Genomic DNA, 15,064 nt, shown 5'->3' on the forward strand with positions numbered 1-15,064 from the left:
ATTCAAATCTTTCCTCGAATATCAACTCACAAGATTAGTGGAGACCTGACTCCCCGACTATACTCGATACAATCTCTAGGTACAAATTCAAATCTAATGTGGCCTAACACCCGTTTTACAACTCGAGAAGAAAGTGCATTCCATGTCTGATCATGAGACGAGACCTGACTCCCCAGGTGAATTTTGAAAGCAACCCTGAGATCCCTGACGCCACTGGCAAGGAACACACAGTTGACCGACTCTGCTCTAGATGCCACCGTATTCCTCTGCTGCACCTCGAGAGGAATCTGGAGGTTCCCCTTCCAACACAATAGGAGACCTGACTTCCTTGGGGCAACACGAGCAAGTTCCTGAGGTCCCCGTCGCAACTCAAGAAAAACCCCAAGCTTCATGCTGCAATTCGAGAGAAACCACAAGAACATGCCCTCAATCCTAGATGAAAAAATTTTCAGCGGCAGAGTCTCAAGAGAAATCCAACATTCTCGCTTAAAGCTCGAAAGGGTATTTGACACCCTTTATGCGACTCAGAAAATTCCTTGAAATAGCTGTCCCCAGTGGAGAAGAGCACACAATTTACGGACCCAACCATAGATGAGGCCCTATTCCCATTTATCGGCTCTAGAGTAATCCTGAATTTCCCCTTCCAACACAAAAGGAGACCTGAATTCCCTGAAGCAACACGAGTGGGTTTCTGAGGTCCCCAACACAACTCGAGAGGGACCCCAAGTTTCCCATTGCAAGTCGAGAAAAAACAGAAGATTCTGCCCTCAAGGCGAGATGAGGAACATATCCATCTCAGTTTTTCAAGAGAAGTCTTAATTTCTGCTTGAAACACGACAGATTACTTAACATCTTTGATGTGACTCAAAATTTACACCGACATACACAGCCCAAATCGAGAGGAAAACCGAATTTCCTGCCACAACTGACAATTGCCCCGTTTTCCAGACCTGTTTTCCAGATGACAGTCTATTCCCCTGTTTTCTCTGGAAAGGAATCCAGACGTTCCTTCAAAAGATAGGAGGAGGCCAGTACCACCTTGATTCTTGGGAGGGTCCCCGGGGTTTCAAAACACAATTGGTAAAGGTATGGATGTCCCCACCAACTCGAGTTATTGTCTGATTCCACTGCACCGATCCAAATGTATCCTCGAGTATTAACTCACAAGTCGACTGGTGTCCTGACTCCGCCAGCATTTTCGATAAAATCTCCAGGTACAAATTCAATTCAACTGTGGCCTAAAACAACATTTACTACTCGAGAAGAAAGCGGAGTTCCATGTCTGATCACGAGACGAGGCCTGACTCCCCAGGTGTGTTTTGAGGGCATCCCCGAGATCCTTGTCGCCACTGGCAAGGAACACACAGTTGACCGACCCAAAGCAAGATGCGGCCCTATTCGTCTGCTGAGCCTAGAGAGGAATCGAGAGGTTCCCCTTCCAACACAACAGAAGGCCTGACTTCCCTGTGGCAACACGAGCGAGTTCCTGAGGTCCCTGTCGCAACTAAGGAGAAACACCAGCTTCCCGCAGCAACTCGAGAAGCACCACAAAATTATCCCTTCAATGAGAGATGAGGAATTTTTCCACTGCAGAGTCTCAAGAGAAATCCCACATTCCCGCTTGAAATCCGAACGGGCTCTTGACATCTTTTATGTGACCCGAAAACTTCTCCAAAATAGCCGTCCACATGGAAGAAGACCACCCAATTTATGTACACAATACTAGATGAGGCCCTATTCCACTCCCGCGCCTTGAGATGAATCCCGAGGTTCCCCTTCCAACACGAAAGGAGACCTAACTTCCCTGGGGCACCACGAGCGAGTTCCTGAGAACCCTGTCGCAACTCGAGAAGAACCACAAGCTTTCAGCCGCAACTCGAGAAAAACGACAACATTCCCCCATCAATGAGAGATGTGGAATTTTGTACTGCAGAATCTCAAGAGAAATCCCTCATTCCCACTTGAAACTCCAACGGGTAATTGACACCCTTTATGCGACACATAAAGTTCCCTAACATAGCAGTCCCCACTGGAGAGGAGCACACAATTGATGGACTCAACTCGAGATGAGGCCTTATTCCCATTTAACAGCTCGAGAGTAAGCCCAAAGTTCCCCTTCCAAAACAAAAATGGACCTGACTTCCCTGAAGCAACACGAGCGAGTTCCTGTAGTCCTCATCGCAACTCGAGAGGGAGCCCAGGCTTCCTGCCTCAACTCGAGAAAAACCACAAGATTCAGCCCTCAAGGCGAGATGAGGAACATTTCCGTCGCAGATTTGCAAGAGAAATTCCACATTCCCGCTTGAAACTCGACAGGTTAATTACCATCCTTTATTGGACTAAAAAATTACACCGACATACACAGGGCCAATCGAGAGGAACAAGGAGTTTCCTGCCACACTGACAAATTACCCCGATTTCCAGTTCTCTTTTCCAGAGGAGAGTCGATTCCTCTGCTTTCTCTGAAATGGGATCTGGACATTCTGGTCACACAGTACGAGGAGGCGGGTACCACCTTGATACTCGGGAAGATACCCAGGTTTTCAAAACACAAATGAAAAAGGTACGGATGTCACCACCCACTCGAGATATTGTCTGATTCTACTGCACAGATTCAAATGTATCCTCGAGTATCAACTCACAAGACGAATGGAGACCTGACTCCCCAAGCATACTCAATACAATCTCCAGGTACAAATTCAAATCTAATGTGGCCTAACACCCGTTTTACAACTCGAGAAGAAAAAGCAGTTCCATATTTGAACAACAGACGAGGCTAGACTCCCCAGGTGAATTTTGAGAGCAACCCCGAGATCACTGTCCACACTGGCAAGGAACACACACCTATTCCTCTGCTGCTCCTTATAGAGGAATCCCGAGGTTCCCCTTCCAACACGATGTTAGATCAGACTTCCCTGGGACAACACCAGCAAATTCCTGAGGTCCCCGGCACAACTAGAGAAGAACGCCAAGTTTCCCACTGAAACTCGATAAACACCTCAAAATGATCACCTCAATGCGATAAAAAACAACGTACTCGTGTTGTCCCAGGAATGTCAGGTCTCCATTCGTGTTGGAAGGGGAACCTCGGGTTCCGCTCGTGGCGTGGAATGTGATTTGGGTCTCATCTTGTGTTGAGTCCGTTAATTGAATTGTGTGCTCCTCTCCAGTGGGCACGGCTTAGTCTGGGATCTTTTTGTGTCACAGAAAGGGTTTCAAGTACCCTTTCGAGTTTCAAGCGGGAATGTGTGATTTCTCTTGAGACTCTGAAGCAGAAAAGTTCATCTCGCATTGAGGGGAGGATCTTGTGATTTTTCTCTAGTTGCGTCTGAAAGCTTGGGTTCGTTTTTGGGTTGCAACGGGGATCGCAGGAACTAGCTCGTGTTGCCCCAGGCAAGTCAGGTCTCCTTTCCTGTTGGAAGGGGAACTTCGGGATTTCTCTCGAAGCGTGGAATGGGAATTGGGTCTCATCGAGAGATGAGTCCGTTAATTGTGTGCTCCTCTCCAGAGGGGACGGCTTAGTTAGGGATGTTTTTTTTTGTCGCAGAAACCCATCCAGTTTCAAGAGGGAATGTGGGATTTCTCTTGAGACTCTGCAGCAGAAAATTTCCTCTACTCGCATTTTGAGGGGATCTTTTGGTTTTTCTCGATTTGGGGCGGGAAGATTGTGGTCCTTCTCGAGTTGCGACGGTGACCTCAGGAACTGGCTCGTGTTTCTTAAGGGTAGTTAGGTCTCCTTTCCTGTTGCAAGGAGAGCTTCGGGATTACTCGCGTGTCGTGGAATGGGAATAGGGCCTCATCTACGGTTGAGTCTGTCAGTTGTGTTCTACTCTCCAGTGCGGACAGCTATGTCAGGGAAACTTTTGAGTCGAATAAAGGGTGTTTAGTACCCGTTCGAGTTTCAGGCGGGACTTCACTGAGACTCTGCAGGGGAAATTTTCCTCATATCGCCTTGAGTGCAGAATCTTGTGGTTTTTTTCGAGTCGCGGCGGGAATATTGGTGTTCCTCTTGATTTGTGACGGGGACCTCAGGAACTCGCTCTTGTTACTTCATGGAAGTCAGGTCTCCTTTTGTTTTAGAAGGGGGATTTCGGGATTACTCTTGTGGAGTGGAATGGGAATAGGGCCTCATCCATATTTGAGTTGGTAAATTGTATGCTCCTCTACAGTGGGGACGGCTATGACAGGGAACTTTTTGAGTCGCTGAAAGTGTGTCAAGCACCCGTTAGAGTTTCAGTGCGAATGTGAGATTTCTCAAGAGATTCTGCGGGGGAAATTTTCCTCATCACGCCTTGAGTGCATAATATTTTGCTTTTTCTCACGTTGTGGTGGGAAGCTTGGGAACCTTCACGAGTTGCGACAGGGACCTCAGGAACCGCTCGTGTTACTTCAGGGAAGTCATGTCTCCTTTGGTTTTAGAAGGGGAACTTCGGGATTACTCTCGAGGAATGGAATGGAATAGGGCCTAATCCATATTTGATTTGTAAATTGTATGCTCCTCTGCAGTGGGGACGGCTTTGTCAGGGAAAATTTTGTGTCGCAGAAAGGGTGTCAAGTACCAGTTCGAGTTTCAAGCGGGAATGTGGGATGGCTCTTAGACTCTGCAGGGGAAATATCCTTTAAATCGCTGTGAGTGCATAATCTTGTGGTTTTTCTCGAATTGCAGCAGGAAGCTTGGTCACCTTCTTGAGTTGCGACGGGGACCTCAGAAACTCGCTCGTGTTGTCCCAGGGACGTCAGGTCTCCAATCTTGTTGGAAGGGGAACCTCGGGATTCAGCTCGAAGCGTGGAATGTGATTTGGGTCTCATCAAGTGATGCGTCCGTTAATTGTGTGCTCCTCTCCAGTGGGGACAGCTTAGTCAGGGTCTTGTTTGTGTTTCAGAAGTGGTGTTAAGTACCCGTTTGAGTTTCAAACGGGAATGTGGGATTTCTCTTGAGACTCTGCAGCAGAAAACTTCATCGTCTCTCATTGATGGGGGAGTCTTGTGGTTTTTCTCGAGTTGAGGCAGGAAACTTGATGTCCTTCTCCAGTTGAGCCCAGGACCTCAGGAACTCACTCGTGTTACATCAGGGAAGTAAGGTCTCCTTTCGTTTTGGTAGGGGAACTTCGGGATTACTCTCAAGGCGTGGAATGGTAATTGGGCCTCATCCATATTTGGGGACGGCTCCTCTCCAGTGGGGACGGCTATGTCAGGGAACTTTTTGAATTGCATAAAGGGTGTCAAGTACACGTTCGAAGTTCAAGCAGGAATTTGGGATTTCTCTTGAGACTGAAGGGGAATGTTTCCTCATCTCGCCTTGAGTGCAGAATCTTGTGGTTTTTCTCCAGTTACAACGGGAAACTCAGTAACTCGCTCGTGTTGCCCCAGGGAAGTCAGGTCTCCTTTCGTGTTGGAAGGGAGACTTCGCAATTATACTCGAGGTCTGGAATGGGAAATGGAAGTCATCTAGAGATGAGTCCGGTAATTGTTTGCTCCTCTAAAATAGGGACAGCTTAGTCAGGGAACTTTTTTTTTCGTTGCAGAAAGGGTGTCAAGAACCCGTTCAAATTTCAAGCTGGAATGTGTGATTTCTCTGAGACTCTTTCAGGGAAAATTTCCTCATCTCGCCCTGAGTGCAGAATCTTGTGGTTTTCCTCGAGTTGCGGTGGGAATCTTGAGGTCATTCTCCAGTTGTGACGGCAATCTCAGGAACTGGCTCATGATACTTCTGGGAAGTCAGGTCTCCTTTCGGTTTGGTAGCGGAACTTCGGGATTACTCTCGAGGTGTGGAATGGGAATAGGGCCACATCCATATTTTATTCGTAAATTGAATGCTCCTCTCCAGTGCAGACGGCTACGTCAGGGAACTTTTTGAGTCACAGAAAGGGTGTCAAGTACCCTTTCGCGGTTCAAGCGGCAATGTGGGATTTCTCTTGAGACACTGCAGGGGAATATTCCTCATCTCGCAATGAGTGCAGAATCTTGTGGTTTTTCTCCAGTTGAGGGGGAAAGTTTGGGGTCCTGCTCGAGTTGTGACGATGACCTGAGTAATTCCCTCGTGATGCCCGAGGGAAGTCAGGTCTCCTTTCGTGTTGGAAGGGAAACTTCGGGATTATTCTCGAGGCATGGAATGGAATTGGAAGTAATCTCGAGATGAGTCCGTTAATTGTGTGCTCCTCACCAGTAAGGACGGCTTAGTCAGGGAACTTATTGTGTTGCAGAAAGGGTGTGAAGTACCCGTTCGAATTTCAAGTGGGAAAGTGGGATTTCTCTTGAGACTCTGCAGCAGAAAATTCTCTATCACACATTGATGGGGGAATCTTGTGTTTTTTCTCGAGTTGTGGTGTGAAGCTTGTATTCCCTCTCGAGTTGTGATAGTGACCTCAGAACCTCGTTTGTGTTACTTCAGGGAGGTCAGTTCTACTTTCGTCTTGAAAGGAGGGCTTCGGCATTTCTCTCGAGGCATGGAATGGGAATATGGCCTCATCTAAAGTTGAGTCCATAAATTGTGTACTCCTCTCCAGTGGGGACAGCTATGTATGGGCATGTCTTGAGCGGCATAAAGTGTGTCAAGTACCCGTTCGAGTTTCAAGCGGGAATGTGGGCTTTCTCTTTTGACTCTTCAGGGGACAACTTCATCATTTCTCATTGATGGGGGCATCTTGTGGTTTTTCTCGTGTGTCGGCGGGAAGTTTGTGGTCCTCTCGATGTTCTATGGGGAACTCATGATCGAGCTCGTGTTGTCCCAGGGAAGTCAGTTCTCCTTTCTTTTTGGAAGGGGTACCTCGGAATTCCTCCCGAGGTGCAGCAGAGGAATAGGGCCACATATAGCGTTGTGTATGTACATTTTGTGCTCTTCTTCAGTTAGGCCAGCTATGTTTGGGAATTTTTTGAATTGCATAAAGTTTTTCAAGTACCCGTTCGAGTTACCAGAGGGAATATGGGATTACTCTGAGACTCTGCAGGGGAAAACTTCCTAAGTTCGCCCTGAGTTCAAAATCTTGTGATTTTTATCGAGTTGTGGCGGGAATCTTGAGGTCCTTCCCCAGTTGTGACGGGGACTTCAGGAACTCGCTCGTGTTACTTCAGGGAAATCAGGTCTCCTTTCGTTTTGGAAGAGGAACTTCGGGATTACTCTTGAGGCGTGAAAATGGAATAGGGCCTCATCCATATTTGATTCTTTAATTGTATGCTACTCTCCAGTTGGGACTGCTATGTCAGGGAACTTTCTGAGTCTCAGAAAGGGTGTCAAGTACCCGTTCGAGTTTCAAGCGGGAATGTGGGATTTCTCTGAGACTCTTTAGGGGAAAATTTCCTCATCTTGCCCTGAGTGCAGAATCTTGTGGTTTTTCACGTGTTGCCGTGTGTATCTTGAGGTCCTTCTCCAGTTGTGACAGGGACCTCAGGAACTCGCTCGAGATACTTCAGGGAAGTCAGATCTCCTTTCGGTTTGGTAGGGGAACTTCGGGATTACTCTCGAGGAGTGGAATGGGAATAGGGTCTCATTCATATTTGATTCGTAAATTGTATACTCCTCTCCAGTGGGGACGCTATGTCAGGGAAAGTTTTGAGTCGCAAAATGGGTTTCAAGTACCCGTTAGAATTTCAAGCGGGAATGTGGGATTTCTCTTGAGACTCTGCAGGGGAAATTTTCCTCATCTCGCCTTGAGTGCAAAATCTTTTGGTTTTTCTCCAGTTGCTACGGGGACCTCAGGAACGCACTCGTTTTGTGCTAGGGACATCAGGTCTCCAATCTTGATGGAAGGGGAACCTCAGGATTTCTCTCGAAACGTGGAATGGGTTTTGGGTCTCATCTAGAGACGAGTCCGTTAATTGTGTGCCCCTCTCCAGTGGAGACGGCTTAGTCAGGGATCTTTTTGTGTCACAGAAAAATTATCAATACCCTTTCGAATTTCAAGCGGGAATTTGGGATTTCCCTTGAGACTCTGCAGCAGAAAATTTCTCATCTCGCATTGATGGAATCTCGTGGTTTTTATCGAGTTGCGGCAGGAAGCTTGTAGTCCCTTTCTAGTTGCGACAGTGTCCTCTAAACCCAGTTCTTTTTACTTCAGGGAGGTCAGGTCACGTTTCTTCTTGCAAGGAGAGCTTTGGGATTACACTCGAGGCCTCGAATGTGAATAAGGCCTCATCTAAAATTGAGTCCATAAATTGTGTTCTCCTCTCAAGTGGGGACAGCTATGTCAGGGAATGTCTGGGGTCGCATATAGTGTGTCAAGTCCCGGTTCGAGTTTCAAGCGGGAATGTGGGATTTCTCTTGAGACTCTGCATGGGAAATTTCCCTCATCTCACCTTGAGTGAAGAATCTTGTGGTTTTTCTCGAGATGCTGTGGGAATCTTGGGCTCCTTGTCAAGTTCGACAGGGACCTCAGGAACTCTCTCATGTTGTCCCATGGACGTCAGGCCTCTAATCGTGTTGAAAGGGGAACCTCAGGTTACGCTCGTGGTGTGGAATATGATTTGGGTCTCATCTAGAGATGAGTCGGTTATTTGTGTGCTTCTCTCCAGTTGGGACGGCTTAGTAAGGGTCCTTTTTCTGTCCCAGAAATGGTGTCAAGTACCCGTTCGAGTTTAAGCGGGAATGTGGGATTTCTCTTGAGACTCTGCAGCAGAAATGTTCCTCATCTCGCATTGAGGGCAGAATCTTGTGATTTTTCTCGAGTTGCGGCTAGGAAGCTTGGGGTCCCTTTCAGGTTGCAACGGAGACCTCAGGAACTCGCTCCTGTTGCCCCAGGGAAGTCAGGTCTCCTTTCCTGTTGGAAAGGGTACTTCGGGATTACTCTCGAAGCGTGGAATGTGAACTGGGCCTCATCTAGAGATGAGTCCATTAATTGTGTGCTCCTCTCCAGTGGGGTCAGCTTAGTCAGGGTCCTTTTTGTGTCTCAGAAATGGTGTTAAGTACCTGTTCGAATTTCAAGTGGGAAGGTGGGATATCTTTTGAGACTCTGAAGCAGAAAACTTCATCGTCTCTCATTGATGGGGGAGTCTTGTGGTTTTTCCCGAGTTGAGGCGGGAAACTTCAGGTCCTTCTCCAGTTGAGAAGGGGACCTCAGGAACTTACTCATGTTACATCAGGGAAGTAAGGTCTCCTTTCGTTTTGGTAGGGGAACTTTGGGATTACTCTCGAGGCACGGAATGGGAATTGTGCCTCATCCATATTTGATTATTGTATGCTCCTCTCCAGTGGGGACGGCTATGTCAGGGAACTTTTTGAATCGTAGAAAGGGTGTCAAGTACACATTCGAGGTTCACGTGGGAATTTGGGATTTCTCTTGAGACTCTGCAGGGGAAATTTTCCTCATCTCGCCTTGAGTGCAGAATCTTGTGGTTTTTCTCCAGTTGTGGCAGGAAGTTTGGGGTCCTTTTCGAGTTGAAACGGGGTTCTCAGTAACTCTCTCGTTTTGCCCCAGGGAAGTCAGGTATCCGTTCTTGTTGGAAGGGAGACTTCGGGATTATACTCAAGGTCTGGAATGGGAATAGAAGTCATCTAGAGATGAGTCCATTAATTGTGTGTTCCTCTAAAGTAGGGTGGCTTAGGGAAAATTTTTTGTTGCAGAAAAGGTGTCAAGTACCCGTTCGAATTTCAAGTGGGAATGTGGGATTTCTCTTGAGACTCTGCAGCAGAAAATTCATCATCTTGAATTGATGGGGGAATCTCGTGATTTTTCTCGAGTTGTGGCGGGATTCTTGTATTCCCTCTCGAGTTGTGACAGAACCTCGCTCGTGTTACTTCAGGGAGGTCAGTTCTCCTTTCGTGTTGCAAGGAGAGCTTTGGCATTTCTCTCGAGGCAGGAATGGGAATACGGCCTCATCTAAAGTGAGTCCATAAATTGTGTACTCCTCTCCAGTGGGGACAGCTATTTATGTGTATTCCTTGATTGGAATAAGGTGTGTCAAGTACCCGTTCGAGTTTTAAGCGGGAATGTGGGATTACTCTTGAGACTCTGCAGCAGAAAATTTCCTCTACTTGCATTTTGAGTGGATTTTTTTTCTCGATTTGCGGCGAGAAGATTGTGGTACCCCTCGAGTGGCAACGGGGACCTCAGGAACTCGCTCGTGTTACTTCAGGGAAGTCATGTCTCCTTTGGTTTTAGAAGGGGAACTTCGGGATTACTCTCGAGAAATGGAATGGAATAGGGCCTAATCCATGTTTGATTCGTAAATTGTATGCTCCTCTCCAGAGGGGACAGCTATATCAGGGAAAATTTTGTGTTGCAGAAAGGGTGTCAAGTACCAGTTCAAGTTTCGAGCGGGAATATGGGATGGCTCTTAGACTCTGCAGGGGAAATATCCTTTAAATCGCCGTGAGTGCATAATCTTGTGGTTTTTCTCGAATTGCAGCGGGAAGCTTGGTCTTCTTCTCGAGTTGCAACAGGGACCTCAGGAACTTGCTCGTGTTGTCCCAGGGACGTCAGGTCTCCAATCTTTTTGGAAGGGGAACCTCGGGATTCAGCTCGAAGCGTGGAATGTGATTTGGGTCTCATCAACCGATGCATCCGTTAATTGTGTGCTCCTCTCCGTTATTTTTGTGCTCCCCTCCAGTGGGGGTGGCTATGTTAGGGAAATTTTTGAGTCGTGTAAATTGTGTCAAGTACCCATTAGACTTTCAAGCGGGAATGTGGGATTTCTCTTGATATTCTGCAGCAGAAAATTGCCTCATCTCTCATTGATGTGGGAATGTTATCTTTTTTATCGAGTTCGGCGGAAAGCTTGAGGTTCCTATCGAGTTGCGGTGGGGACCTCAGGAAGTCGCTGGCGTTGTCCCAGGGAATTTAGGTCTCCTTTCGTGTTGGAATGAGAACCTCTGGATTCCTCCTGAGGTGCGGGAGAGGAATAGCGCCCCATCTATTGTTGTGTAGGAAAATTGTGTGTTACTCTTTAATGTGATGGCTCTGTTGGGGACGTTTTACGGTAGCATAAAGTGTGTCAAGTACCCCTTCGAATTTAAAGCAGGAATATGGGATTTTTCTTAAGACTCTGCAACGGAAAAGTTCCTCATCTCACATTGATGATATAATTTTGTGGTGTTTCTCGAGTTGAGGCGGGAAACTTGGGGTTTTTCTCAGGTTGTGACAGGGACCTCAAGAAATCACTCGTGTTGCCCCAGCAAAGTCAGTTCTCCGATCGTGTTCGAAGGGGGAACATTGGGATTCCTCTCGAGGTCCAGAAGAGGAATAGGGCCTCATCTAGCTTTGTGTTGGTCAACTGTGTGTTCTTGCCAGTAGGGACAGAGAATTCGGGGTTGCTCTCAAAATTTACCTGCGGAGTCAGGATTCATCTCTTGATCAGACATGGAACTGCTCTTACTTCTCAAGCTGTAAAACTGGTGTTAGGCCACATTAGATTTGAATTTGCACCTGGAGATTGTATCGAATATGCTCGGGGAGTCAGGTCTCCACTCGTCTTGTGAGATGATACATGAGGATAGATTTGAATCTGTGCAGTAGAATCAGACAATATCTCTAGTGGGTGGTGACATCCGTACCTTTTCCATTTGTGTTTTGAAAAGCTGGGGATCCTCCCGAGTTTCAAGGTGGTACCCGCCTCCTCGTACTGTGCAACTGGAACATCCGGATTCCATTCCTGAGAAAGTAGAGGAATTGACTCTCATCTGGAAAAGAGGACTGGATAACGGGGCCATTTGTCAGTTTGGCAGGAAACTTGGTGTTCCTCTCGATTGGAGCTGTGTATGTTGGTTTAATTTTTGAGCCGAATAAAGGATGTTAAGTAACCTCTCCAGTTTCAAGCGGGAATGTGGAATTTCTCTTGCGAATCTGCAACGGAAATGTTCCTCATCTCGCCTTGAGGGCAGAATCTTGTGGTTTTTCTCTAGTTGCGGTGGGAAGTTTAGGCTCCCTCTCGAGTTGCGCTGGGGATATCAGGAATTCTCTCGTATTGCTTCAGGGAAGTCAGGTCCCTTTTTTTGTTGGAAGGGGATCTTTGGGATTACTCTCGAGCCGTTAAATGGGAATAGGGCCTCATCTCGAGTTGAGTCCTTAAATTGTATGCTCTCCAGTGGGGAAGGCTATGCTAGGGAACTTTTTGATTTGCATAAGGGGAGTCAAGTACCCGTTCGCCTTTTAGGCGGGAATGTGGGATCTCTCTTGAGATTTTGCAGCAGAAAAGTTCCTCATCTCGCATTGATGGGGGAACATTATTGTTTTTCTCGAGTTGCTGCGGAAAGCTTGGGGTTCTTAACGAGTTGCCACAGGGAACTCAGGAAATCGCTCACATTGTTCCAGGGACGTTAGGTCTCCTTTCGTCTTGGAAGGGGAACTTCGGGATTCTTCTCGAGGCACGGTAGAGGAATAGTGCCACATCTAGTGTTGTGTACGTAAATTGTGTCCTCCTCTTCAATATGAACGGTTATGTTGGGGAACTTTTTGAGTCACATAAAGGTTTTTATGTACCCGTTCTAATTTTGCGGGAATGTGGGATTTCTCTTGGACTCTGCAGCGGAAAATTTCCTCATCTTACATTGATGGGGAAACATTGTATTTTTTTTTCTCGAGTTGCAGCGTAAAGCTTGGGTTCCTCTTGAGTTGCGATGAGGACCTCAGGAACTTGCTCGCCTTGTCCCAGGAAATTCAGGTCTCCTTTGCTGTTGGAAGGGGAACTTCAGGATTCCTCTCGAGGTGTGGGAGAGGAATAGGGATGCATCTAGTGTTGTGTATGTAAATTGTGTGCTCCTCTTCAATGTGGACCGCCATGTTGGGGAAGTTTTTGGGTTGCATAAAGGGTGTCAAGTACTCATACGAATTTCAAGAGGGAATGTGGGATTTGTCTTGAGATTCTGCAGCAGAAATGTTCCTCATCTCGCATTGATAGGGGAATGTTGTCGTTTTTCTTGAGTTGCAGCGGAAAGCTTGGGGTTCTTCCTGAGTTGCAACAGGGACCTCAGGAACTCCCTCTTGTTGCCACAGGGACGTCAGGCCTCCTATCCTCTTGGAAGGGGAACCTCGGGATTCCTCTAGAAACTCAGCAGACGAATAGGACCGCATCTAGCTTTGGGTCGGTCAACTGTGTGTTCCTTGCCAGTGGCGACAGGGTTCTCGGGGTTGCCCTCAAAATACACCTGGGGAATCAGGTCTCGTCTCGTGTTCAGACGTGGAACTCCGTTTTCATCTTGAGTTGTAAATGTTGTTTTAGGCCACAGTTGAATTAAATTTGTACCTAGAGATATATCAAAAATGCTCGGGGAGTCAGGACACCAGTTGTATTGTGAGTTGATACTCGATGATACTTTTGGATATGTGCAGTGGAATCAGACAGTAACTCGAGTGGGTGGGGACATCCGTACCTTTACCAATTGTGTTTTGAAACCATGGGGACCCTCCCAAGAACCAAGGTGGTACCGGCCTCCTATCTTTTGAAGGAACTTCAGGATTCTATTCCAGATAAACAGGGGAATCGACTGTCATCTGGAAAAGAGGTCTGGAAAATGGGGCATTTGTCAGTTGTGGCAGGAAACTCGGTGTTCCTCTCCATTGGGGCTGGGTATGTCAGTGTAATTTTTGAGTCGCATAAAGGATGTTAAGTAACTTTTCTAGTTTCAAGCGGGAATGTGGTATTTCTCTTGAGAATCTGCAGCGGAAGTCTTCCTCATCTCGCCATGAGGGCAGAATCTTGTTTTTTCTTGAGTTGCGGCGGGAAGCTTGGGGTCCCTCTCGAGTTGCGATGGGGACCTCAGGAACTGGCTCGTGTTGCTTCAGGGAAGTCAGGTTCACTTTTGTGTTGGAAGGGGAACTTCAGGATTACTCTCGAGCCGATAAATGGGAATAGGGCCTAATCTCGTCTTGAGTCCATAAATTGTGTGCTCCTCTCGACTGGGGACGGCTATTCCCGGGAATTTTCTGAGTCGCATAAAGGGTGTCAAATACCCTTTCAAGCTTTAAGCTAGAATGTTGGATTTCTCTTGAGACTCTGCTGCGGAAAATTTTCTCATCTAGGATTGAGGCCATGTTTTTGTGGTTTCTCTAGTTGTGGCATGAAGCTTGGGGTTTTTCTCGAGTTGCGACGGGGATCTCAGGAACTCGCTCGTGTTGCCCCGGGGAAGTCAGGTCTCCTATCGTGTTGGAATGAGAACCTCCGGATTCCTCTCGAGGTGCAGCAGAGGAATACGGTGGCATCTACCCCAGAGTCGGTCAACTGTGTGTTCCTTGCCAGTGGTGTCAGGGATCTCGGGGTTGCTTTCAAAATTCACCTGGGGAGTCAGGTCTCGTCTCATGATCAGACATGGAATGTACTTTCTTCTTGAGTTGTAAAATGGGTGTTAGGCCACATTCGATTGGAATTTGTACCTAGAGATTGTATCGAGTATAGTCGGGGAGTCAGGTCTCCACTAGTCTTGAGAGTTGATACTAGAGGATAGATTTGAATCTATGCAGTAGAATCAGACAATATCTAGAGTGGGCGGTGACATCCGTACCTATTCCATTTGTGTTTTGAAAACCTGTGTATCCCCCCGAGTTTCATTGTGATACCCTCCTCCTTGTACTGTGCGACCGGAACGTCTGGATTACACTCGAGAGAAAGTAGAGGAAATACTCTCAACTGGAAAAGAATACTGGGAAATGGGGCAATTTGTCAGTGTGGCAGGAAACTCGGTGTTCCTCTAGATTGGTGCTGTGTATGTCGGTTTAATTTTGGAGTCCCAAAAAGGATCTAAAGTAACCTGTCGAGTTTCAGTTGGGAATGTGGAATTTCTCTCGTGAATCTGCAACTGAAATGTTCCTCGTCTCGCCTTGAGGGCAGAATCTTGTTGTTTTTCTCGTGTTGCAGCGGGAAGCTTCGGCTCTCTCTCGAGTTGCCACGCGGATCTCAAAAATTCCCTTGCGTTGATTCGGGGAAGTCAGATCCCTTTTTGTGTTGGAAGGGGAACTTCGGGATTATTCTTGAGCCTTTAAATAGGAATAGGGATTCATCTCGAGTTGAGTCCGTAAATTGTGTGCTCTTCTCCAGTGGGGACTTCTATGTTAGGGAACATTTTGAGTTGCATTAAGGGTATCAAGTACCTGTTCGAGTTTCAGGGGGAATGTGGGATTTCTCTTGAGATTCTGCAGCA

Source organism: Moschus berezovskii, chromosome 4, assembly GCF_049115385.1.
Source record: "Moschus berezovskii isolate FMDL1 chromosome 4, NW_MosBer_1.0, whole genome shotgun sequence".
Lineage (NCBI taxonomy): Eukaryota > Metazoa > Chordata > Mammalia > Artiodactyla > Moschidae > Moschus > Moschus berezovskii.